Below are 25,315 nucleotides of genomic sequence, written 5' to 3' on the forward strand. Positions count from 1 at the left end.
TTCTTTGGTCATCATAATAGTGCCTTTTCATTGAAGAGTCATTCAGGGGAAAAAAAGACTTCACACAATTTAAAATATAAAAGCCATTTTGACTGTCCTTAAACCCAATGAATAGTAGTTATTTCAATGGGTTTAGGGTTCTTATCTCTGCTGGGTTGTTAGTGGAAAATTTGTCTTCAAAAATGGTGAAGCCATCATATCCAACATTCAGAGAAAGCAAAACAAAACCAAAAAACTTGAATTGACTCAAAGCAAATTAACTCCTAATTAACCAAGACAAACCAAAGGTTTTCTACCTTTGGTAAAAAAGAACCAAATGAGGCCCCATCACTGTAACAGATACTGTATTTGTATTGTATGGATATTTGTTGGTCTAAGATCTGCTTCCGGCTTCTGTGGGCAGTTTAGGGGTCCTGAGAGGGGGCTGAGGGAAAGAGAAGGTGATGAGCGTGTGCCAGGCTCCCCGCCCCTCACTTCTTCACCAGGAACTGTAGGTCCCTCCGCCTCAGACACTGGGAAGGCACACCCACATCCAGACTCCATTAGGGACCTTGTTTTTTTTTTTTTTGTTTCTTCTGTTTCCCATCCCACCCATATATTTTTTCTCTTCTAATTCTTGACCTTTCATTTTAAGCGCATTAACCTCAAGGGCTTTATTTTTATTTTTAATATGGTGTTTTTTAATAAGTATGTTTTTTATTGCTCTCCTAGCTGGATTTCTGCTCTTCACTTTACCTACCAAGCTGTGTGACTTTGGGCAAAGTACCTACTCTTTCTGTGTCTTCCTTTCCTTGCTATAAAATGGAGATAGTAATGGTCCTGCCTCGTGAGGTTATTGGGAGAATTAAATGAGTTAGAAGAGGCACCTTTCTTGGAACAGTGCCTGATATGAAGGAAGCACTATATCGGGCAGGTATTATTTTTACGGAAAATTTCACTTATCTTCCCCTTACTCTGTTTTTAACTTTTAGCTTATTTTATTGAATTTTAATTTTAGCATTTTTTTTTAGTTCTTTTTCCTATTTTTAGGTTTCTCTGTCATTTTAAATCTTTATGTTTAATTTGGTCTACTCTACTGTTATCATTCTCTAACAGTTTTACTCACTTACCAGTTTAGGCCTGTCCTTCACTTGGGTTTTGTTGACCCTCTATGTTCTCCCATTTTTTCCTTTTGGTTGGACTGGATGGGGGTGGGGATGGGGATTGTTAGGATGGTGGTGGTGATTTTAAATGACTTGTCTTTATTATGGGCAACAAGAAGTGAGTCTAGCGAAGTGGTTACCAAACTTTAGTGTCTCTCAGAATCACCTGGAGGGCTTGTTAAACCACAGATTGATGGCACCTTTCCCAGAGTTTCTGATTCAGTGAGTCTGGGCTGGGGCCCAATTTGCATGTTTAACAAGTTCCCAGGTGATGCTGATGCTGCCAGTTGGTGACCACATTCTGAGAACCACTCATCTGGAGGAGTATGAATATAGGAGAGGGTCCTTATTATAAACCAAGGAAAGCCCTTTCCATGCACCCTAACTCATTTCTTAACACGCATCCACGTTTTATTGGATTCTCCCCAACACATTCCACTCCCTGCTCAGTATGAGTTTTTCCCAGGGCCATTAACCCCTCTGTATATGGGTCATTGATTGGCTGAAAAGGTTGCTTATTAAAACATCACACCATTCTCCTTATGAGAAAATACGTGACTTTGAATCCATGGTATCCAAAATACAAAATGATTGGGTTTTAGGCAAATCTTGGCAATTGCGTGCTAGGAGGGAACAGCAAGATGAACCTCACACCCAAGAATATGCAGTTCTGGCCTGACCCTTGAGAGGAGCCAGGAGTAGTGGAGCTCTCAGAGGACCCCACAGGAGTGAAGGATCCTGGAAGTCAGGTTCCTGTCACTGCTTTCAAAGTAATCACTTCCATATAATTTGGGGAGAATGGTGACAGAGACATCTAAAACCCTCATCCTGGTCCATGTCTGTGCCCCCTTTTCCTCCCCAGGGATAACTGTTTCCCTGTAGTGGATGTGTACTCTTCTCATGCATGTTTGTATAATTTTATTATCTGTGTGTCTACCAACAATATATAGCATTATTACACGTTACATGATGTTTACCTAGTTTGTATCTTTTTTCTCACTTTATGATCATGATCTATGTCTCTCCTTTACCTCTACTACCCTCTCCCCAACCCCTTCATGCCCCCAAATTCTGAAAGTACAGGGATATGTTCAAGCTGGGCTTTTCTAGTCTTTTTCCTTTCTCCTTAGAGAGTACAGGATGCTATGCTGAGAAAACTAGAGTCCCTCAAAGGACACTTTATTGCATTTGGATCTAAGCCACACTGGTAATTCTGATAATAGACAGTTCCCTCTCTGCCCTAAATCTCCTGTTGGCTTTGTGTCCTCCACTGAGAGCAAGATTTTCCTATTGAAAGGATTCTTCCTCAATATTAAATAATCTTTTTGCATTCTTCCTACTTCTCCGCCTTGTCATCTCAACACCACAAAGTTTCAGAAAGTAGGAGGTCACTTAACTCTCTCCTGATGGAGGAATCTATCCCACTGCCTGACTCCATCTCAGCAGTGAGCCTCAATCCAGTGGGGACAATTGTTGGTCAGAAATCCTGCAGACTCCCTCACCACCTTGGCCCAGGTGGGTTCAGCCCACTGGGTGTGGAGTGCACTGCTCTACAGGAAATGGCACCCTGGCACACCATGAGCCACACAGAACCACCAATGAGTGTGTCTTTTTAAGCTGGTAGACCTAGAGCGTGATCTACGTTCTCCAAGAATCCCCTCATGCATTTTGGCTGGTTGGGACCCTGACAGAAAGGTCTCCAAAATGTTGAGGGCTTTTCACATTAATTGCTTGCTAGAATTCTGGATTTTTCATTATCCATTTCTCTATATTTGGTCTTTTGGGCCTTTTAATTCTCTCGCTATCAGGGGAAAAATCTCTTACAGAGATAGATACAGATGGATCTACCATCCTTACCTCTGTCAATCTTAGAGCTGCTGTTGTAAAATGCCTAACTCATTAGGAAAAAAATCTTTTCCAGTGATTTTAGATCTAGTACCTTGGCAAGCTGAATATGATGTGTCTCCACATTGAAGTAAGCATGTAATTTATCATCTAAACTGTGACATTTCTGAGAGTGATGAATGCTAAAACATTTGGGGTGCTAGTACAACAGGAGAACACCCAACAGTCCAGACAAACCAGATGCATGGTCCTGGTCACCCTACTTTAATGTGTACCTTCTCTCTCCAAGAGGAAGCTTCCAGCAAACCAGCTGTGGTGTCACCCCCACCAGGACCATCTGCTTGTGTTTGTAGCTCCAGGAAGCCTTGAGATTGGCTAAGTCACACAAAATATATTTGGACACATGTGAGATCTGTAGTTCAACTGCCTATGTTCTTCCAGTGGAGAAATCTGTACAAGCCTATGTTATAAATAGAAAATTCATTATCTGTGCACTGTGTTTCTGCCTTGGCTCAAAATGTAGGAACATCCATCAACATTTCCTTTCTCTAAGGAAAGTACTGGAGACTTTGACAAACACTCTGCCCTCTCAGAAGTGCCACAGAAAAGTCTTCTGTTCTTAGCAACTCTCAATTACTAGCAACTCCTCATGCAAAGAGGAGTGACTTAAATGATTGGGTGGACCAGGGAGAAACCAGTATCCAGTAGGCCACATTTCTCTATTGGTCAGGGGTAATAATAATATCTAACATTTATTGAGTGTTTGCTATATGCCAGGATTGTTACATGGTTTGTATGGTATATTAGTTCCGTTGGCTATTATAACAAATTACCACAAACTTGGTGGGTTAAAACAACAGAAATTTATTCTCTATAGTTCTGGAGGCCAGAAGTTTGAAATCAAGATGTTGGCAATGTTGTGCTCCTTCCAGAGGCTCCAGTGGAGAATCCATTCTTTGCCTTTTCCGGCTTCTGGTGGCTATTAGCACCCTTTACTTATGGCTGAATCACTCCAATCTCTGCCTCCATGGCCACATTGCCTCCTCCTCTTCTGTCATCTAATCTTCCTCTGCCTCACTCTTATAAGGACACTTGTCATTGGATTTAGGGCCTATCCAGATAATCCAAGATGATCTCCTCATCTCAAGATTCTTAATTATATCTGCAAAGACCTTTTTTCCCAAATAAGGTAATGTTCATACCTTCTAGAAATGGACATATCTTTTTGGGGACCATACTTCAACCTACTACATATGGATTCTCTCCGAATTCTCATAACATAAGTCTAGAAGATGAGTACTAGTAATACCACCTCTATTTTTCCAGTGAGGAAACGGGGTTTACTTTCCCAGGTCACGGAGCTAATCATTGGAGGAGCCAGGATTTGAACCCAGGGAGCTGGACTCTAGAGTCCACACTCTTAATCATGATGTCACAGGCTAGAGGACACACATGGACTTTCTTTTAGATCTCTCACTCTCTCCTGTACTTCTTTCCTCACAAATTAAAAAAGGTCTGAGTTCTTTGCTCCTTCTGACTTCCATATGGTAAACAGACCAAGTACAAACCAAAGGTACAAGCCCTACCTACAGACCAAATAGGTCAGAGCAAGCAGGGAAGCCCGCGTTCTTCACATTTTCCTGGTATGCTGTAATTTTTGTCAAGACATACATGTGTTTCTACTGTGTAATGAAATATATATGTTGCTCAAAAAAAGTTGCTCAGTAAAATTATCAGAGCTTATGGGAAAATAGGGTATGGGCAGACCACTCAAAATCTATGCAACTTGGTGACCAACACACTAAAAAACAAACAAATAAATAAAAGCAAAGAGATAATTAGTATCTCAGGGAAAACGTGGTCTGCCCAGGCAGGCAGCTCAGCACAGCTGGAGGAGTCCATAGAGAACACTAAAAATGCACTAACAAAACAAAAAAACCCCCAGCAGAGTGAAAATTTGGGGCACATCGTTTACTGTGTGTGTGTGTGTGTGTGTGTGTTTCACTTTACTAATTCCATGAACTCTTGGCAGAGCTGATCGTCTGCGTGTGCCTTCACCCTCCCGCCGTTGGTAGGCTGGCAGGACCCCACCCGCAGCTGCTGAGGCCTGCTTCCACTCGCCCTGAAGCAGCAAGAGTAAGTAACTGACATCCAGATATAACCTGAAAATGAAAGAGCAAACATGAGTCCCACCTTCACAGGACACTTTTGCGACACACATTTCTGTAATGTGATTTAGTTCACACCTAATTAGGAAATAGGGGATGATATCAGGTTAACACAGAAGTCAAATTGATTCATACTCAATTTTTCCTTAGCCAAGGAGAGTAGAAGAGGTATAATCCTCTGCAGGAAAGAAACAGCTCAGCTTCTACCGTGGCAGCAGGAGCAGTTTGGGCTTTAATTTTTAACATATCAGACATCTAGACTTTGTGTTGTTCTTGGCTCATGGCGGGTTGTGCTGCCTCAAATGCCCCCCTTACAGGCAGCCCCAGGGGCTCAGAGGTCCACTCTGTCTCTGTGCCATCCGGTACTACTGGCTTCTTTTCTCTGTTCTCATTGGTTCAGAATCTTGAAGGAAGGAGAGGTGAGGGGTTAGGATCTGTCTCACCTTTAACTCTGTGAACACAGGCTCTGGTACAGGCAAAGTTCAACCCAAACCTCCAGTTACGGATGCTCAGAATCTCACCATAGTAATCATTGCAGTAACAGCAACATGCACTCAGAGCACTTGCTGTTTGTCAGGAATGTTCTGACAGTATTACATGCTCTTATGTGTTGAAGGAGAATCAGGATATGCCATTCCAAAATATGCCACTTTTACATAAGGATTATTTTGAGATGAAGGCATTTGAGTTGCTATAATTCCTTATCCTCCTAAAAGCGGAGCATCCCAAAGAACTCAATTGTCACAAATCCCCTCGGGAAGTAACTAATCTTCTCCTCTGGGAGACAAGAAGTCAGCACCACGCCCAGATATACATAGTCACAAACTACCATATCTCCCAGATATTCCCCTAAGGGCCCATTTATCTTTCCGAAAAGTCATTTGCTTTTCCATAAGTGCCCTTTCTTCTCCTCCTTTTTCCCTACTAAATTAGGTATAAAGACCCCAAATTCTAACCACCCCTTTGACTAACTCATCTTTGAGCGATCCCATGTGTATGTGCAACACACACGCTAATAAACTTCTGTTTTTCTTCTAGATTATCTGTCTTTTGTCAGTCCAGTTTACAGAGCCCCAGCTAGAGGACCTAGGAGGGTAGAAGAAAAAAAAGAACGTTTTCCTCCTCTACAGTATTTATGTATTCAATTAATTCATTTAATCACCACAATTCAATGGGGTTGGGCTTTCAGCTTAGAAGTCTGAGATATGAAAAGGTTAAGTGGTTTAGCTAAGGCCATTGTTATTACAACCGCACAGCCTGGAGAAGAAGCAAAGTTCTAGAGCTGGATTGACAGTTTGCGGGGAGGGCAAGTAAGGGTGAGTGGATAAAAGAAAAAAAATAAAAAGAGCTAATACCAAGCTTCTCGAGTTGTTGACAAAGGGAAATTGTAGGGTCAACCCAGATAAACTGGAATTTTGAAAAGTCCTATGGGTTTATAAATGTTATCCTGGGGCTGCCCAGAAAATTGATTAAACATACTAATTTTTTTAAATCACATAAGAACAAAATGAATTTAAACTATTCTTCAATTAGAACAACAGCCTAGAACAATTCTTCAGTTTATCAAAAATGAACTTCTGAAGGAAGAGCTAAAATTTTTCCACAAGGGTAAAGCAAAATTACCACCCCCACCATTCTTTAAAACTTGATTCTTAATGATCAGAGGCCACTTTCAGGTGAGTTGGATACAGACCCATAGAACATAAAGATGAACATTGTTTTATAGACTAATAATGGGGTTACATCATTATCTCGAATCATGAGTGGCCTGAACAGACAACAGACTCTGCAAGCTCATTATTGCCAGAAAAGAGAGTTCCAGACCAACTTTTTAAATGTGAAAATAGTTATTCTTGGAGGCTGTCCCGGAACTTTTAACTAGTTTGTAAACAACAAACCAATATAACAAGTTGTCTCAGTGAACATGTCATGGTAAACACTGAACAGACAGAGCATGGTGGAGGACGTGTGAGGAAGTAGCTCTCTTCAAAGTCAGGGATCCACAGGGGCTAACAGGAGGGTTTTTAACAATTTTGTTTTTGTGGTTGTTTATCCGAAGCTAGCATCTGGTTATAACTGCTTTAAATTGTTTTCAAGCTAAATCAATCATTGCCATGCTACACAGAGCAGAACTTTTGGATTCTATGTTCATTTGTATGCTAGAATAGATCCAAAATTGTATTTTGGGGAGAATTTTAGCCCTCTGCAAGTATTTTTCTAATTCATTTCTAGTAGAGTAGATATGGAAAAGGTCAGCATAGAGACACGTGAAATTTGGATACACATCTGCTCTGAGCCCCACCTTGTTACTCTTTCTTCTTTTACTTCAGTTCTAATGTATCCTACCTGGTCACATTTAATGTATCATTGTAAGTAGCTATAAATCATTTTTTGAAGAAGGTGAGGGGTAAATAAATTGTGAAAGAAATTAAATATATTTTAAATACATTACTTCAAATATACTTATATTTCCTCAAATATAAATTCAATTACTAGTGTAAATATGCACACATGCTGTTAAAAAAACACAAGACAACAAGCCCAAAACACAATTGCCCATGTCACTGTAGGGGAGGAAGACTATCCTCTACCCACTCTGGGTCCTTTCTGGCTGGGCTGTGAATTAAATTGACATGAGACAGAATAACAGGAGAAAATCAAACAAAGCTTTATAACATATATATGGGAGAGCCCCAGGGAAACTGAGTAACTCAACAAAATGGTGGAGGTTCTCATCTTAAATACTATCTTCAGCTAAAGACAAAGGAGGATGTTGGGGTGGAAGGAGTCAGCTATGGGTGATTACCAGAAAAAGCACACTAAACAAGAGTAAGGTTAATATGCAGATTTAAGTCCTTGTCTTCTGCATGGGTAAGAGTTTCTAGAGGTCATCCCCCCTTCTTCCTGGTACAGAGAGGGAGATACTTTCACAAATGGAGATTTGCCTTATAAATGTAAATGTCTCTTACAAAGGATAGCTTCTACTTTTACTTGGTTTTCGGAGCTTTGATAAGAATGAGCTTAGCAAGGACCCTCCTAGTCTATCCATACCCAAAGTTATCTATGGTGATGGCATGTCCTGAGCACAGGCTTTCTATCTTCAGTTATTTTAGGTAGTTAATAGGGTGGGAGGTCAAAGTTTCTTTCTGAGTCTTCTGAGCCTTTATTGTCTTCAGCTCGAAATAATCCACATGCCAGAGTGGCACATCTTGGGGCAGCCTGCCCTGAACCCCATCATCACCAAACTGAGACTCAACTTAATTGCAGTTTTGGCTCTCCCAGGAATGGAATCTTAAACCAGTCCATCAGGAATCTCCTGATCATTTAGGTAATCTGTCTGATAGACCTTTAACATACCCTAAAGGAAAGTAACCCTGCAATCACCAACCTGCTCTTTTGCTTAGTACAACTTCCGTGTTCCCACTCCCTTCTGCCTATAAAAGTTGTTCATTTTGTATCACTCCTCAGAGCTCCTTTCCATCTGCTAGATTGGATGCTGCTCCATTCAAATCGATTTTTGCTCAAATAAACTCAAAATTTTTAAAATGGTTCAGTTTATCTTTTAACAATATACATGGAAACTCCTCCAAAATTTGCATATTTTCTTTTCCTAAACAGGAAAATTTTGCAATAGTCACCTTTCCAAAGGAGATAGTATTATCTTTACAAAAGGCTTAATTTATCTTGGAAAAGGAAAGCTGAATGCACATTTAAATGCACTATTTCTAAATCTGGAGACATCCAATTCTTTGCAGGAACGGCCAAGACAGAATGAGCCATCCTTGCCAGTTGGTCTTCCAACTGATAAGGGACTAAACCTTCCCCTTCACTTCTATGAGCTTTATACACTGAAGCACATGTTCAGCCCTCAGACTATAAGCCTTTTTTCTGAAATGGAAAGACTGGAACTTACAGCCACAAGTTCAACCATCTCCACAAGTCCCAACTTGAGACTTTGTTCTTTAATTGGAACATGAAAGGATTTTTCTCATTATCAGATAAAATACCTCTCTACGTTTATTTACATCCAAGAGAAGAGTCAGAGAGAAGATCTTGAGTGCAGCTAGTTTATTTGGGTGGTGATCCTAGGACACAGGAATGAGAGACCAGGAAAAGTAAATTCAGAAAGTAGAAAACGCCATTGTAGGGGCTCATTACCAAAGTTCTTCCTGTGGGCACAGGGAGCTCAATTCACTGGGAATTTCCGAGAAGCAAACATCATGCTTCCCAGCATCATCTTCCTGAGAAACTGGAGGCTGGAGCATCTATCCACCAACTTCTCTCTTCCATTGGTAAAAGGTTGTGCTAGAAGTGAACTCACCTGTACTTTCAGGTTCCCTGGCATCAGAGAAGGATCTGGGGAAGAAAGCTGAAAAATCTGGCTCTCACTTGAAGTGAGATGTCAAAGTCAGTCTGAGCTTGCAGAGTAGTATACACCACAGCTTCAGCTAAAATCAGAGGTAGGATCCAGAAATGAGATGCAGTGTTTTAGAGATATCTAATGGAGTTCCCAAATGTGGTGATGGTAAATGAGGCAACCCACAATGAACCATGACTCTGTGTAGTCCCCCTTGCACAGTCTCTGGGCTGGGGCTTCTGACTGCTCTAATAGAATAAAACAGAACTGATGTTTTGCCTGTTCTGGGTCTAGCCCTTAATTAACCTGTCAGCTTCTGCTTCCTACTACTTGGAATGCTTGCTCTTGGAACATTCCTTCTTGGAACCCAGTCACCACGACTTAAAGCTCCATGTGGAGAGGCCCATATAGAAAAGAACTGAGATCCCTGGCTGAGAGGTCTGGCTGAGCTCCTGGTCAAGCCTCCAGATGACTGACGCTATACTGATGACCCTGGGCAACATCATGCTGAGCAGAACTGCCTGGTCAAGTCGTGGAATTATGAGTCATAATAAAGCATTATTTTATGCCCTCAAGTTTTAAGTATTTATTTTATTCAGCAATCAATAACTAAAATATTAGCCATGAAACCTGGAAACAATAGAGTTATCTAAGTCCCTAAGAGGGACAGCATTGTCTTCCACGACATGTCCAAAGAACTGAATTTTCTAGTTTTGCCTATTCCTCATCAAGCCGTATGGCAACGCTTGTCGTGTCCCTGCCCATCAGTTATGGCTCTAGAGGATTTAGAGTAATTTTAATGATTCTGAAAGGAAATGCTTTTGGTATCTTTTGCCAGACTATGTTGCTGAGCATTACTGTGTAAGAAACTTTCATGTATACTCTCACCTTCCTCCCCAGTGAAGGTTATAGGGTCACCAGATTCATTCAATGTTCATTCAACAAATATTCATTTGACATTCATTGAACAAATATGTACTGAGTATCTAATATATGGCCAGCTCTGGTGGTCTAGTGGTTAAGATTCGGTGCTCTCACTGCAGCAGCCCGGGTTCTTCCCCTGGTGAGGGAACCACATCACCCATCTATTGGTTGTCATACTGTGGCGGCTGCATGTTGCTGTGATGCTGAAATCTATGCCACCAGTCTTTCAAATAAGAGCAGGGTCACCCATGGTGGACAGGTTTCAGAGGGGCTTCCAGACTAAGAGAGACTAGGAAGAAGGACCTGGCCACCCACTTATGAAAAATTGGCCATGAAAACCCTGGGAATAGCAGTGGAGACTTGTCTGATATAGCAGTGGAAGGTGAGACGATGGCACAAAAAAACCAGGCAGGGTTCTGCTCTGCTGCACACAAGGTTGCTAGGAATCAGAATCCACTTGATGGCACTAACAACAAAAACCTTCTATATGGCAGCTCCTGTTCTAGGCACTGCTATTATAATAATGAAAAAATAGACAAAAATCCCTGTTCCCTTGTGGGGGGAGATTGACAATAAGAAGAATAAATACACATAATATATAGTATTTAGAGAGTGGTAAATATTAAGGAGAAAAACTAAAACAGGGAAGGGGAATGGAGAAAATGTTAAAAGATGGATGTTAAAATTTTAGACCAAAGATGGCCTCAGTGAGAAAATGGCATTTGACTAAAGGGCTTTAGGAAAAGAGAGAGAGAACCACAAGGAAATCTAGGGGAAGAGAAGAGAAAATAGCAAGTACAAAGAACTTGAGGCAAAACTGTGCCTGCTGTATTCAAGACACAGTGATGAGGCCATTGTGGCTGGAGCTGGGTGAGCAAGGGGATGGTAGTATGGGATAAGGTCGGCGAGTTAACGGGAGTCTAGATCACAAAGGGATCTTTAGTCATAGTTGGGACTTTGGGCTTTATTCTGATTGAGATTGGAAGTCACCAGAGAGTTTGAGCAGAGGGGTGCTATATCTAAATATTTAAGATGGTTACCTGGCTTCTGTGTTAAAAATAGACTAGGAGAACAGGACAATAGAAGATGCAGGAAAACCAAGCAATAGATCATTGCAACAGTCAGGCAAGAGGAGAATGACTTGAATGTACCGGAGTGGTAACAGTCCAGGTGGTGAGAGAGAAGTGGAGAGATTAGACAGACTGGGGAAATAACTGAAAACAGAGCCAGACAATGGAATGTGCTCACACTTCAGATGTAAGATGTGATTAATAACAGAGAGGTGTTAAGCATTACTCCAAAGTTTTGGCCTGAGAAACTGGAAGAATGGAGTTTCCATTAACTGTGATGAGGAAGTTTGGCGGTTTGTATAAAAAGAGTTTAGTGTTAGACATATTAATTTTGAGATGGCTACTAAATCTCCAACTGAAGATGTTGAGGAGGAAGTTCTAGCCACAAGCCTGGAATCTAGGATAGATATTCCAGCCAGAAATATAAATACTGAAGTTATTAGCATATGGTATTTCAATCAACGAGATAGGAAAAAATCATTAAGAGATTGAGTATAGATAGAAAAGAGAAGCGGTCTAAAGACTAAGTACAGGGCATTCTAAAGTGTACAGGTCGGGAGAGGGAGCATGTAGAGGGAGAGTGAAAAAGACTGAGAAGGAGCAAGCAAAGTGGAAAGAAAGCCGGCGAAGTGTGGTATCTAGGAAACCAAGTAAAGAAAATGTTTTAAGGAAGAGAGTGTAACCTACCATGTCAAACTCTGTCGATAGTTCAAGGAAGATGAGGTTTTGAGAGCTGGTTATTGGATTTAACAATACAAATTGCATTGGTGACCTTAATAAGAGAAGTTTTTGTGGAGCAGTGGTGGTAAAAGCCTAATGGATTGAGTTCAAGAGAGAATGGAAATAGAGAAGGTGAGCCAGTCAATAGAGGATTCTTTTAAGGAGTTTCATTTTAAAGAGAAGAAGCAAAATGAAGCTGGTGCAGTAAGACTTTTTTTTTTTTTTAATAGGAGAAATAACAGCAGTTGGTATGCTGAATGGGAATGATCCAAAAGAGAGGGAATAATCATGATCCAAGAGAAGGGGTGAGAGTTACTGGAGTCATGCCTTTAGTAGGTTAAAAGGGATGGAATGTAGTGCATCAGTGAGGGATTGGCCTTAGCTAAGAGTATAGACAGTTCAAGTTCATTCTTAGTAACAGGAAAGAAGGTAGAGGGAATGGACACAGATGCAGGATTTAAGTAGATGAGGTGGGAGAGTTCTGGAAGTTCTCCTCTGAACGCTTCTCTTTTCCCAGTGAAACAGGAACCAAGGTCATCAACTAAGAGTGATTATGGTGGAGGCAGTGTTGGAGGTTTGAAGAGAGCATTGGAAAATATGGAGTAATCAACGAGGAAAGTCTGGATTGGGGCTATACAGTATCATTGCAGGGCAATGTCGCCTACTTAGGGATGGTGGTCCAGTGGTCATGAGAGCAAGTGAGAGCAGTCAGCATGGTTGCGTGCTTCATTCTGTTCAGCTGTGTGGGTGCAGGAGCAGCAGAGTTGGATTTAACCATGGTGTGTTCGGCTAATCACAGCAGCACCTCATCCCCAGTCCCCCCTAGACCACCTCACCTCCCCACGGAAATATCGACTGTCTCCTCCCTAACAGATAGGAATATTGTTCAGAGATCCTGGTGATTCTGACTCAGCTTTTAATACCTCTCCTAATAGTCTTGCAAAAGTTTTGTTTGTGTTTCGTCATTCACTTTTCCCTTTCCCATCTCACAATTTATGTGTTTTTCTATTTTCAATATTAAGCAATATAGTTGTATCCTGACTAACCAATTTTCTAAAAGGGGCAAAGACAACTGTGGAAGGAGAGGTATAATTAGGACACTAACAATATCTCAACAATGTTAAATATCATTTATTAAGCATCTTTTATGTCCTGGACGTATACCATATATTTCTCATCCTTTCAACAAGTTTCCCCATTTTAAAGGAATGGAAACTTAGAAAGTAAAATGAGTCACCCAGCTAATAAATGCCAAAGCTGAGATCCAAACTCTGGTCTGCATGTTCCACAGCGCTGACTCGGGCCACTCCACCCTCTAGGCCCTTATTTGCAAAATCAAGCTCGAGTTGTCCTAGCTCCAACTGTGCATATTCAAATGCTGTTGAGTGGGCTTGCCCAAATATCTTTAACCCAAGGTGTTGTTTCCAGCCTTTCTTTCCAAACACCAGACCTCGTCTGCTCCTGATCTTAAGACAAAAATTCTAGTTTTCCTGTTCCAAACTGAACACGTTCCTAAATGCTGAACTTTCATTGGTGTTCTCCTGTCCAATTTTAAACCTCTAGATACATCTGCTGCCTATATTTTCAATACCTTGGCACTGTTGACTTTCTGGGCCAGGTAATTTTTTCTTGTGGAGGCCTGTCCTGTGCATGGTAGGCTATTTAGCAGCATCCCTGACCGCTATCCACTAGATGCCAGTAGCACCCTCTCTCCAATAGCGACAACCAAAAATGTCTCCAGACCTTGTCAAATGTGTTGTGGGAGGCAGAATTGTCCCTGGTTGAGAACCACTGGATTAGAAGCAAAGATTAGACAGCAATTAGCTTCTTTCTTTTTTTTTTTAATCTTATTTTAAATTTTGTATTGCCACTTTATCCATAACAATTAAAGCTAAGTTATCTTTGTACTTTTGGTTTTAGAATATTTTTTTAAAAAAAGATGAGTTCTCAGACTTTTACCTTTTCTATAACCTTTTAAGAACTCTCTGCCACAACATCATCATCACAGGCTGAATTAATTATAATAGTCCCTAGTTCCCATTATACTTTGAGATTAAAAAAATCTGTTAACAGTATTTATCACATTCTATTACAGTGCTTAAAAAAAACAGAAACCCCGCACATATTTTCAGCTACAAGAATATCATCTCTTTGGTGATGGAGATCATGTAATATTCATTTTTGAATTTCCAGCATTTACAAAAACCCTAATACATACGCGCTTAACTTGTGCTTTTAAACTGTACTGCAAGGAATTCCACGTCTTATGTCTTTCAATTGTCTATGCCTCTGGAATGGACATTTATTGTGTCTCAAGACTTTTACTCAAATCACAACCCTGCCATCTAGTGGCCAATTACCCAAACTGTAGGTGCAATACCCAGGATGAAATAAGCTAATATGTTATATTTCTCAAATACAAAAATTTAAAGTTACATTCAATATCACAAGATAAAGAAACTTCTGAACCACTTTCATAGTATGCAAATCTATTTTTCAACTCCTGAAATATTCTGGTTTTAACTTTTTGCCTAATTGAGTGAAATTAATTCACATGTGTAAGATTTTTAGGTACAATGATAGCATTTTTATTTGCAAATAAGGAATATGGAATGAATGTGTAATGTCCACATTACCCCCTTTTGATTTTACACAATATCCTTTCCCCACCAAGCCTAAGCTTTGCTTTTTCCCTTAGAGATCTCTCTCCCTAAAGAATCTAAGCCATTCAACAAAACACCTACCAGAACACCAAACTCAGCTAAATAGGAAGACCTTGGGACAAGCTCCTGAGCCAGCAGAATTCATCATCTGATTGGACCCAAAATTGCTCCACAATTTAGACTGAAATAAGCAGTTTTTAACTAGTAGGTTATTAGTGTGGTTACAGGGTTGACTGAATTGATCCACCCATTCAACCCAGTAGGTTAGTAGGAAATTAGTCTAAACATAACAAAATTACTTGTGAAGAAGCGTTTTCATGACAGATTGAATGAACCTCCTCACTAACTCATTGTCTTCACCAATTATGACTATACTTTCAAATGTCTCACTCATGCATTATTCTACTGTTATAATAACAACAATACAGTTAACTAATAACACAGCTTGGGTGGGGGAGTCAAAAGAATGGAAGGAGGGTGAGAGGGTTGGCAATTCAGTTTTAACTTTAATTACTATTTAGCATTTGAGATATCATAAATCTATTACTAATTCATATTTATGAGTTACAAAGTGTATTTGCTTTAGCAGGAAGGCATAACCAAATGTCTCTAAAATATGCTGAATTGTTCTGTCACATATCTGTTTTGTCGAGATCATTAACATGCTTTGAAGCCAAATGTAGCAGATGTATAAATTCTCGGATATTTCTCATTCTTCCTAATATTAGCTCTTGATACATCATTGATTTGCAAAATGAATATTCATTTCTAATACTGCAAAATTACCAGTGGCATGACCCCATTTCTTTACTCTCAGATACTTAAACTGCCTGAAGAAGTTCATGAGATTATTTAGACCAATTCCTCATGGCACAGGTGGAGAAAACGAGGTTTTGAGAGGTTTAGCGCCTTGTCCAATGTAATGGAGCTAATTGCGGCAGATGATTCTAGAACTTGCAGCTGCTGAGAAGATAACTATTAGTCCTGAGGCCACACCATAACTTAATGCTTGAGGCTAACACACCATCAAGAGTATTACAAGGCAAGCCTCTCAGAACCAACCCCATCATGCTTCACATCCCCAGGGACCTCGCTAATCTGCAGGAGTCCCAGCCTCTCTCATTCTTTTTTTCACGAACTGTTAACCCACAAGCTCTGTTTATCCTCTCCACTTCCCTCCCTTCCCAAACAAACCCTTCCAGTGTCTCTGTGACCCCAGTCTGTGATCAGCATTCCCTTTCCTTCAAATACTCCCTTCACTTCCTTGCCTTACTTGAAATTTACCTGGGCCCTGAGTGAACCTCAGGAGTTGAGATCGGTACCTTCCTTGCTGCCCATTGCGACTTTCAAATTATCTCACCGTTTCCCTGCTGCAAAAAATCACTGTTCTTTTAATGCTAATGTCATCTGGATATACCACTGTTTCCTACACCTTCTTAGACTCTTCTGCCAACCTCCTAGTCACACCTCCTTATTCACTAGTCTTCTTCCTGGCAGAGTCTTCCATTCCCGGTTTCCTTCGTTTATCCTTGGTGATTTCAGTACCTAAGGGGATGACCCATCAAAAAGCCCCAGCTTTCAACTCCCAGTTCCTTCTTTCCCTCAACTGAGCTCCCCTAACAAAGCCCCAATCCATGTATGAACTCTCCTTCCTTCAGACTTTCTCCTTGATGGCACATAACCAGGAAAGTTTTAGTAATCACTAACATCACATAATCAGTTTTGCTTTAAATTCATAATGTCAGGCCACAGTTTGAATCTTGATACAACCCAGAAATCTTGCTACATTTCTCTAAAAAGTTTACTTTTCTGCTTCCCAGGCTGATCACATTGATCTGGACCCTCTCTTTTGGATCTTCTACCCCGCCTCTTCCACCTTTGTCTCTCAGCTGGTGTCCTTGCCCATACTTTATTAAAGATATGGAACTGTCAGATGGAAGCATTCCCATCCTCCCATGACCAAATTCCCAAGCCTATCTGCTACTAAACCATCTTCTCATCTCCATCAAATAAGGAGATATTAGGAACATGTCAGAAAATAGATGAGAACTGCAGAGTTTGAGGCAATTGAGCTTAAGTGCTAAGTTAAGGATGATGCCAGATTTAGAAGGATGGTGACTATTATCTTCTGTAGAAGATGGAAAGGTTTTGGTGGGGAGATACATGTTCCAAGTTATGTTGTAGGACAGGGGTCAGCCAACTACAGCCCTTGGGCCAAATCTAGCCTGTTGACTGTTTTTGTAAATAAAGTTTTATTGAAACACAGCCATATCCATTCATTTATGTATTGTCTATGAATACTAGCATGGTACAATGGCAGGGTTGAATAGTTGCCACAGAGACCATATGACCCGCAAAGCCTAAAATATTTACTATTTATCCCTTTACAGAAAAATGTATCAGCTCCTGTTTTAGAAAGACAACTCTGGCAACATGATGAAGGATAAATAATAATGGGGACAAATTAGATAAACACAAAATATTTGGAAGGAAATTATGTTAGTTCAGGTAAGAATTATGAAGGCCTGGTCTAAGCCAATGGAAGAAGACATGGAAAAGAAAAAAAATTGAGAGGCATTTTGTGTATAGAATCAGTAGAATCAGATCATTAGATATGAGAAAAAAGAGCTAGAAACAGATAAAAAATAATGACTCCAGGTTTTCCATTTTTGGTGACTGGGAGAGTGGTAGTATTCCAGGAGAAATATGATAGGAGAAATGGGGTGGGAGAAGTAAGAGTTTCCTGAAATAATAATGATTTTCATTTTGGACAAGTTCAATATCTACAAGAAATATGCACGGAGCTTGCTCAAATTATCCCCAAATTGATTGCTAAGGCTAATAAAGCTACGGAGGTCATTGGTCTATAATTGGTAGCTGGTGCTATGGTAATAGATGAAATCATTCAAGGAAATGTAAAGTAAACAAAAAAAGTCTCTTAAAAGTCTGTATTTAGGAGTTGAAAACTTATGTTCACACAAAAATCTGCACACAGATGTTTGTAGAAGCTTTATTCATAATTGCTGAAACTTGGAAGCAATGAAGATGTCTTTCAGTAATGGATAAATGAACTGTGGTATATTCAGCACTAAAACAGAATCAGCTATCAAACCATGAAAAGATGTGGAAGAACCTTAAATGCATATTATTAAGTGAAAGAAGCCAATATGAAAAGGCTATGTACTATATGATTCCAACTATGTGACATTCTGGAAAAGACAAAACTATGGAGACAGTAAAAAGATTAGTGATTGCCAGGGATTGTGGGGAGGATAAATAGGTGGAACACAGAGGAGTTTTAGGGGAGTGAAACTATTCTAGATGATATTGTAATGGTGGATACATGTCATTATACATTTGTCCAAACCCATAGAGTGTACAAGACCAGGAGTGAAACCTAATGTAAACTATGTACTTTTGGTGATTATGCTGTGTCAATGTAGGTTCATCAATTGTAACAAATGTACACTCTGGTGAAGGATGCTGATAATGGGGGAGGTTATGCACGAGTAGGAGCACAGGGTATATGGGAAATCTCTGTACCTTTCCCTCAATTTGGTTGTGAACCTAAAATTGCTCTAAAAAATAGTCTTACTAAAAAAAAGTCTGTATTTAAAGGGTAGTTGAAACTGTCATTAATTCATAAACAAAAGATTACAGAGAAGTTAAAAGGCATTAACTAAATCTAGATATATCAAAATAGATAAATCTCAAATGCATAATGTTCAGTAAAAGCAAGCTGCAAAGGATGCTGTATAATATGACACTGTATACGTCAAATTTTAAAACATAAAATAACAAACATTGTATGAGGACACACAAATGTAGAAAAGTATATTAATGATACTACTACTTCAGAGAGGAGAGGGAAAGACTAGGAAGAGTAGATTAGCTTTGTCTGCCATGTCATATTTCTTTTTCAAAAAAAAGCTTCCAGTAAAGGACACCAAAAGAGAGAGGTGGATAGAAGCTGTCAGGAGGAAAATTCAGAGGAGATAGTAGGTCTCGAAACATCAGGAAAGGAAGGAGGTATGTTTTCAAAAGAAGGGCATAAAACATACCATCCAACTTTGCAGACAAGTCAAGTAGAATGAGGATTAAGAAACTCTGTTATCCGTCAGAAACCCTGGAGAAAGTTTCACCAGAATAATGGGGGTGGGAGCCAGATGGTGGGGATGGAGATGAGAGACTTGCCACTGAAGAAGTAGAGGCAGTGAGAGCAAATGGCTCATTCAAAAAAGTTGGCAATGAAGAAAAGAAGAGAACAATATACATCAGTTTGAATGAGAAATATTGTAATATGTCTAATGCTTCAATTTCAGGTCACGTGGGTACTCAACATTTTTTGCAAAACGTTGAGTCCTTATATTATCAAAAATAAAAGACAGAAATAAATATATTTTTTCCTTAAGGGAACATCTACAATTTCTCAGATGTTAATATGGCATAAAATGACATTAAGAGCTTGAATCAAATCACAACATGAACAGCAGAGTTGAAAAAGTTGAGAAAGAGTGAGCCATGAGACCTGGGGATTTTCCAGGTGTGCTGCTCCCCCAGATAGATCCCCACAAAGTGAGCACGTATCTTGATGCAGTCATCCCGTCCAGGATCTGTCCTTCAGCCTTTCGGACTTAAGAAACTTAACCTGATCAATGTGAATACAATCAGCACTGATCCACCCTAACGGAGCCCATCAGAGACTGCTGTTTAAGCAACTTTACCCATTTACAATAAGGAGTGTAATTGCCAAGCAGTCTAGACCAGCTCAATTTATAATTGAGCTCAATTATCACAAGGGTGTTTGGGAAACAAGGAAGCAGAACAAGGAGTTACATTACTGAAATGTGTAATGACATCTGGCTTCTTTGTGACAATAGCGACATCCTTGTCAAGTGGCTTCTTGAATCAGCCTAATAGAACATTCTCTCTTCAAGTGAAGATGTGCTGTTGCAAATTTCCTGCTTCTGCACCTTTATTTCTAAACATCCTTTTTCTAAAGTACATATCCATTCCTTACAAATGTTAATACCTTTCTGACTAGGAGCAGATAATCTCTTTAAGATGATTCTGCTTTTCTCTGCACTGAATGCATGATACTTGTTATTTAACTTTCAAAATTCTTTGGGGACATCTAGGATCACCTCCATATAGAAGATAACATTTCATTTGTATTTACAAGTCCATTAGCACATGCTGAAGGGCAAAGTCAACATTCCCCAAATTTCAGTCATGCCTACACCATTTTCGTGACTTTTACCATATGTGAGGACAACTATAATTTCATTGTTTATTTTTTCTTCAAATAAACTCACTTCTTTACCTTAGTTTATTTTTAAAGGATACTTTATATTACTACCATTAATAGCATATACTTGACATAAGTAACAATAACTAATAAGAATAATAAAAATAATATTTTTTAATAATTTGTTTCACTACTACCTGCACATATATATGCCACCATTTATTGTCATAGCGGCTAAAATATGACATATTGTTTTGTATCTTATGTAAGGTCTAATACAGTCCATGCAATCCTGGCCTGTTACTGAAGATTGCAAAAGTATTACCTTGTTATAACATCAGCACTGCTTTGATTCATCAAACCCTGATGTGAATGCTAGTTCAACCTTTGAAAGAAACTTAAAAGACTAGAAAATATGAGTTGTTTATATGGAATGTTCCTTAGGATAATATCTTTAAAATGAGATGACTTCTCCATGGAAATAATCTAGCGTGCCTTTCATGAAATTCTATAAAAGAGTTCTGATGGTGCACTAAAAGGGCTATCATTAAACCATTTATTGCTGTGTAGGTGGTGAGTTTTAAAACATTTTCTCAGACATAAAGAGGTATAGATTTTTTGGATCTACAACAAAATGTTTGTTTTGCACAGCTCATTCTATTCAATGTGTATAGCACCCTAAGACGTGGTAAAATGTTCGAAAGTAATTATTAAGGAAAAGTGAAGAATAAGGAATTGTGGGGTTTGTTGGGAAAGGTACAAAGAGTATATTTTCAGAGGCTATTTGAAAATGTATAGGGGAGCTGATCTGGTGCAGACATCACAGGAGGAGAAACTTTTCTGTCCTTTGAGTTAGCAGGGGCCCTGGGTACTGCTCTTTGTCCAGAAAGTTTGTGATCATGAGTTGCCAGAAAAAATAAATATTATATTCTGAACCATAAGATTTTTAGGACTTCTCATTAAAGGATAACAACTGTAAATGCCACATATCTTTAAATCTTTATTTCCAAACTTAGGTTCACAGTTCTTCAAAAATCTCAAGAAAATTCAAAAGGAAAAAATAGATATTTTAATAATATTTTAGATACTATAGACATTAGATGTAGGGAATATGATTCAACTCAATATAACTGAATTTATGAGCTACTTAGGCATCTTAATATTGGAGCTTTGTTGCATCAGTTTCAAATACATCTTAGTGAAGAGTGGATATTTGTTGGCTGCTTCCTCAGCATCCATCTCTCCTTTTTTCCAACCAAAATGACCTCATTTTCCATCAGAAAATTGGAAAAAATTTCCACATCCCCAGTAAAAAGCAGCAAAGTGGTTTAAGAGGATAGATACCACCAGCAGGTTAAGTCTAGCAGAGCATCTTGCACCTGACTACAGTGATTGGTTCAGAGATGGGCATGTATCACATTTCGACCAATAAAATTTGAGAGACTTACTAAGACCTCCTATGAATGGAGTTTCCTTGCTCTTCTGTGGGAGCTTCAGGGAATTGACCTGGACAGTGGGAGAAGAATGTGAGGCCCATTGATGCTACCATGAAGGGATCTAGCATGCAAATGAGTCTAGCACCTGGAGGACAGAGCTGCAAGAATCAAAATGGAGTTGGTGTCCTGCTGGCATCATGAACCTATGAATCAAGACTCCCCCAAAGCCTAAAATTAGAATAGTCTGCTGACAATTTAGTTACATGAATCTATATATACCTTCACCTTTTTTCTTTTTTAATCCACTTTGGTTCAGGTTTTCCATTATTTGCAACCAAAAGCCTCCCAGTGAATGTAGGGAGGTAATTTGGAACACTGGAGGAAGTACTGTGTTCAGGAGGTCTGAGTTCCGGTTTAGTTCTACTATCGAGTATTTCTGTGATCTTAAGCTCCTTCTCCTACCAAATCCTTTAATCAGTTTATCCACATGTAAAACAAGAGCATTAGTTCTAGAAGATTTCCAAAACATAGCAGACAGGCTAGATGTCCACCTCTTGGATACAAGGAATAACCCACTAGTGCTAAAATTGGGTCCTTCCAATTCCCTTGTTTCCATCCAAGATCTTGCCTCCATTAAAATCTGAGCTAATTGTGCATAACTCCGTTTCTGTGTCTGCCAACCCAAATCCACAGGGAAAACAACCTCACCTATTTCTATTTATTTTAAAAGTGACGTCATTACAGTGTGAACTCAAGAGCAGGAGCTTTGGATAACCAATGATCATCACAGTCTCTGCCATCCTGCTCCACCAACGTTTGTAGAATGGTCAGGAAATAAGGTTCTCCATCTAGTAGTATCCTCCTGATACCCAGTTATCTTGGTAACCTAAAGCAGCAGGAGATACTAACCACAACGGGACTAAAAAGCCTAGCTATGCAAAGAGAGAGACTGTTCTCAGCAGGTATGGTAACAAACACCACTGCACACTTTTCTTTCTGCTTGCCTATGGTGATTGGTGATACATATATATCACTATATATATATAGTTTACCATTCGTGTGGAGACTATATAAATCTCTCTCTCTCTCTCTCTCTCAAGAAAACTGTGTCTTATTCATTTGATACTCTGTATCAGATAACTTTTTCTATTTTGGGGGGATGTCAAACTTTCATTAAAGATTTTTGAATGGGTGAGTAGAACAAGTTAAACCCTACTGCAACATTTATATTTACAAAGATATTTTCTGTGCGTGTGTGTTTCTTTGGAGGGGTATTCAGGGGAAGACAAGTTTAAGATCAAGTTGTAACAACTAGAATTCAGGTGAGACTGGGAATTTCTGATGTGTTCACAGTCATCTATTTGCATGAGTCCATCTGCATGGAGTGGAAAGAGACTACAGGGAGGATCTTTTTCTTTACTCATCTCCATGGTCATGTCTAAACTCTGGGGGCAAACGGGCAGCTACAGACAGAAGCAAGAAGCGTTTGTTTTCAAGAGGATTCTCTGAGACCGAGATACACATGCAGCTGTCCTTCAGAACCCAATACAAAGCTGTGCTATAGAGACAAAGAGAGAGGCATCCTCCTCACTTAAGATCTGAATACAGTACGGCTTTAGCTCAGGAAAGATATTGAGAATAGACTTTCATTCTGGTAACCTTGACAGCCTGAAACTCTGGAAGTTTTGGGAGACAACCTCCTTCTCTCCCACCCCCCCAGAGACATTCATCTTGCTGCTGCAGGCACAAGTCATGGTGCTGGTGGAGAAGACCACTCTGAAGAGAATTCTCAAGCCTCCATGATCAATAAAGAAACCTGGAATAGAAGAAATGAAAAGACTCTTGGTGAGTTATTGTGAAATATCCCAAGTGGACTCCCAGAACAACCAGGAAGACCTTGAATGGGGGACGGAAATCCTGCATGAGGCAGATTAGGCATGAATCAGAGAAATCAGAGTTATTATTGTTATATGACTTCCTTTGGGCCTTCAAGCTGTGACAACTCCTGGGCAAACTTGGATTACATATAAATTAAAGAACAGTCCAACAATAAAGTGTGCCAACAAATGTCTCAGACAATATAAGGCTTTGTTAATGTTGTCACAAAAAATTTGTTCTATATAGTGCATAATCCTCTACAAATCCTTTTTCTTATCCCTACCCACATAACAAAAGAATTGCCTTGATCGTATGAATGTGTTTGGGGCTGTACACCTTGTTAACAAGAAACGGAAACACATTTTTAAAATCTGTTTTACCAAATTGAAATTATATTCCAATCTTCTTAACATTTTCTCACTTCAAATATCCCCCAAACTTAAATTGACTAGAAACCTGAATCATCCACCGAAGTGGGTACTGCCAGCACTCCACCAAGATCCCCTAAGATTGCTTTCACAGTTTCTGTGCACATTTCTCCCAGCCAGGGCCTGCACTCTTTTTTTTTATTTTTCCATTTATTTTTTTTTTTTTAATTTTTTGTTTATTGCAGTAACATTGGTTTATAACATTGTAAAAGTTTCAGGTGTACATCATTGTACTTCTATTTCTGCATAGATTACATCATGTTCACCACCAAAATACTAATTACAACCCATCACCACACACATATACCGAATTATCCCTTTCACCCTCCTCCCTCCCTCCTTCCCCTCTGGTAACTATCAATCCAATCTCTGTCCCTATGTGTTTGTTTATTGTTGTTATTATCTACTACTTAATGAAGAAAATCATACGGTATTTGACCTTCTCCCTCTGACTTATTTCACTTTGCATTATACCCTCAATGTCCATCCATGTTGTCACAAATGACTGGATTTCATCGTTTCTTGTGGCTGAGTAGTATTCCATTGTGTATATATACCACAGCTTCTTTATCCATTCGTCCCTTGATGGGCACTTAGGTTGCTTCCAAGTCTTGGCTATTGTGAATAACGCTGCAATGAACACAGAGGTGCATGTACCTTTGCAAATTGGTGTTTTCAAGTTCTTTGGATAAATACCCAGCAGTGGAATAGCTGGATCATATGGTAGTTCTATCCTTGATTTTTTGAGAACTCTCCATACTGTTTTCCATAGTGGCTGGACCAGTTTGCACTCCCACCAGCAGTGTATGAGAGTTCCCTTCTCTCCACATCCTCTCCAACACATGTTGTTTCCTGTCTTGTTAATTATAGCCATTCTGACGGGCGTGAGGTGATATCTCATTGTAGTTTTGATTTGCATTTCCCTGATAGTTAGTGATTTTGAACATCTTTTCATGTGTCTGTTGGCCATCTGTATATCTTCTTTGGAGAAATGTCTGTTCAGGTCTTTTGCCCATTTTTTAATTGGGTTGTTAGTTTTTTTGTTGTTGAGATGCATGAGTTCTTTGTATATTTTGGAGATTAAGCCCTTATCAGATGTATGGTTTGCAAATATCTTCTCCCAATTGTTAGGTTGTCTTTTCGTTTTGTTGATGGTTTCCTTTGCTGTGCAGAAGCTTTTTAGTTTGATGTAGTCCCATTTGTTTATTTTTTCTATTGTTTCTCTTGTAGGGCCTGCACTCTTTTCTGCAATACTGCCTACAGTCGGGCTGGTTGGGCTTTGCCCTCACTCACAGTGAGCTGGAAGTTTGCCTCCCTCACCCCACATAGCCCTTCTTAAGGACTCACAGGTGGGGGTTACAGAACCCCAGGTCGCTTGCCTTGGGTGGGGACAAAACTGTTCAGTGTCAACTCACACACAGCATTCCCCTGGGGGG

Source organism: Ceratotherium simum, chromosome 1, assembly GCF_057802395.1.
Source record: "Ceratotherium simum simum isolate JZ-2026a chromosome 1, ASM5780239v1, whole genome shotgun sequence".
Classification (NCBI taxonomy): Eukaryota; Metazoa; Chordata; class Mammalia; order Perissodactyla; family Rhinocerotidae; genus Ceratotherium; species Ceratotherium simum.